This window comes from Heterodontus francisci, chromosome 44, assembly GCF_036365525.1.
Source record: "Heterodontus francisci isolate sHetFra1 chromosome 44, sHetFra1.hap1, whole genome shotgun sequence".
NCBI classification, from domain to species: domain Eukaryota; kingdom Metazoa; phylum Chordata; class Chondrichthyes; order Heterodontiformes; family Heterodontidae; genus Heterodontus; species Heterodontus francisci.
The window spans coordinates 15,080,848-15,084,134 of NC_090414.1; positions in this window are offsets into that span (position 1 = coordinate 15,080,848).

Genomic DNA, 3,287 nt, shown 5'->3' on the forward strand with positions numbered 1-3,287 from the left:
AAACCACTGAGATCAGCCATGACCTGATAAAATGGTGGAACAGGCTTGAAGGGCTGAATGGCCTCCTCCTTTGCCCAGTTCTACCCTAAACCATTCCATTTCCAGCGTGGTTGACTCTTAACTATCCTCTGAAATGGCCGAGCAAGCCACTCCGTTGTGCAGGGACGGGCAATAAATGCTGACTTTGCCAGTGACGCCCACATTCGGTGAGTGAATAAAGAAAAAAGGATGACAGGACGCAGTTATTAGGCAGAAAGCCTGAGCAATAATAAAAACACTATCTCTTGGTACTGAGTTGAACGTGCTTGTTCCTGTTTAAAAGGAAAGTGTTGCGTATCATTTCTGTGCATCCGTAGGAGAAGGTGGGCACCAAACCGGCAGGTGATGCAATTTCCAGGAACTCGCTGCACCACAGGTGTAGTCGATCAGCCAGATCAGGCTCAATTCAGAACAACACCCACCTGTACTCATGGGGTTTGTTATCACCAATACGATTTAATGTTTTTTAAAATTTTAGCTACAATGGGTTTTCGGGTTGAGTCAGTGGAATGAAACTGGAAAGCTACCTGCGTTTTTTTTTGGTTGAAAAGATGTATTTTCACTCAGAATAAAGCAGAGAATCGACTGTTCGAGGACATGGGGGGGGGTGGGGGAAATTAGTTGTGCAAGCGCAAGGTGGGGTCTTCTCGACAACTTTCAGGCGCAGTTTTTGCCAGCTCGGCCTGCATTTTTGGCTTGTCAGTTTTTTTTTTCGGGTGTGGGGAGGTTGAGGGGGTAAACACACCAGAGTTGCAATCCCGGAGAACCTTATCTCCCCTAGGTCTGCCCTATTGGAGAACTGTTCTGTGTCTAAAGACCAACCCTTTAGTACCTCACCACGCTCATAAAGGTGAGCTCTTTGACTAAGGAGGTCTTCACAGCTGAGCCTGAAACTGTGCTCATTCCAATGCTTGCTCACACATGCATGAGCTTTCCAAATGGGTAATGGCAGGGAGTGAGAAGCCTTGACTGGATAAATCCCAAAGCCCAGCACAGGACGTTGAGACCAGTTTTAGCGATCTGGCTGACTCGGGCACAGGTTGGGGATGGATGCTGGGACCTCCTCATCACACAGCTGATGATAATCATTTCCTTTGATAGACCCGTATCTTCACTGAGAGGCTGCTTATGCCCTCAGTTATAGAATCATAGAACAGTGCAGCACAGGAGGAGGCCATTTGGCCCACTGTGCCTGTGCCAGCTCTCTGAACGAGCCATCCACTCCCCAGCTCTTTTCCCGTAGCCCTGCAAATTTTTCCTTTTCAAGTATTTATCCAGTTCTCTTCCAAAGTTACTATTGAACCGACTCCCACAACTACCTCGACTACACTTCTTCACACCCTGCCTCCTTTAAGGACTCCATTCAATTCTCCCAGTTTCTCCGTCTCCGACGCATCTGCTCTGATGATGCTACCTTCCATGACAGCGCTTCCGATATGTCTTCCTTTTCCCTCAACCGAGGATTCCCCCCTAACTGTGGCTGACAGGGCCCTCAACCGTGTCCGGCCCATTTCCCACACCTCTACCCTCACCCCTCCCTCCCAGAATCGCGACAGGGTTCCCCTTGTCCTCACTTTCCACCCCATCAGCCTCCAGATCCAAAAGATCATCCTCCGCCACATCCAGCGTGATGCCACTAACAAACACTTCCCCTCCCTTCCCGTCAGCATCCCAAAGGGATCGTTCCCTCCGCGACACCCTCGTCCACTCCTCCATTACCCCCACCACCTCGTCCCTTCCCACGGCACCTTCCCCTGCAATCGCAGGAGGTGTAATACCTGCCCATTTACCTCCTCTCTCCTCAGTATCCCAGGCCCCAAACACTCCTTTCAGGTGAAGCAGCGATTTACTTGTACTTCTTTCAATTTAGTGTCCTGTATTCGCTGCTCACAATGTGATCTCCTCTACATTGGGTGACCGCTTTGCGGAACACCTACGCTCTGTCCGCAAGCAGGACCCTGAGCTTCCGGTTGCTTGCCATTTCAACACTCCCCCCTGCTCTCATGCTCACATCTCTGTCCTGGGATTGCTGCAGTGTTCCAGTGAACATCAATGCAAGCTCGAGGAACAGCATCTCATCTACCGATTAGGGACACTACAGCCTGCCGGACTGAACATTGAGTTCAATAATTTCAGAGCATGACGGGTCCCCCTTTTTATTTTTAGTTATTTTTTCTTTTTCCTTTTTTATTTGGTTATTTTAGGTTTTTCAGTTTGTTTCCAGTATGCTTACCCACTGTTTTGGTTTTTTTAATGTGTTTTTTATGTTTGTGCTTGGAGTGCTTTACAGTCATTCACACCCTCTCTGCACTAAAGCTTTGTCTTTCAGCACACCATTAACATACCGTTCGCCTTTGCTCCATGACCTTCTGGTCAGTTATTCTCTGTGACCCTGTCCTATCAACACCTTCTCCTTTGTTATCTTTTGCCCCACCCCCGCTTTACTTGCTTAAAACCGTTCACATTTCTAATATTTGTCAGTTCTGAAGATGGGTCACTGACCTGAAACATTAACTCTGCTTCTCTCTGCACAAATGCTGCCAGACCTGCTGAGTATTTCCAGCATTTATTTTTATTTCAGATTTCCAGCATCCGCAGTATTTTGCTTTTATATTACGACTGAATCTGCCCCTTTAGGCAGCACATTCCGGATCACAACAACTCGCTGCGTAGAAATAATTTCTCACCTCTCTCTCTCTGGTTCTTTTGTCAATTATCTTAAATCTGTGTCCCTCTGGTTACCGACTCTCCTGCCACTGGAAACAGTTTCTCCTGATTTACTCGATCAAAACCCCTCATGATTTTGAATGCCTCTATTAAATCTCCTCAACCTTCTCTGCTCTGAGCAGAACAATCCCAGCTTCTCTGGTCTCTCTGCATAACTGAAGTACCTCATCCCTGGTACCATTCTGGTAAATCTCCTCTGCACCCTCTCCAAGGCCTTGACATTCTTCCTAAAGTGTGGTGCCCAGAATTGGACAAAATACTCCAGCTGAGACCGAACCAGTGTTTTATAAAGGTTTCGCGTAACATCCTTGCTTTTATACGCTGTTCCTGTACTAATAAAGCCAAAAGGTCCCGTATGCAGTTTTTAAACAGCCTTCTCAACTTTTCCTGTCACCTTCAAAGATTTATGTCCTTAAACAGAGGCCTCCCTGTTCCTTTTAAAATTATACAACTTACTGTCCTCGATTGAAATCTGAGACCGAAGGGGAGGAAAGGTGAAACCCAGAGTGACAAAGCAAGGG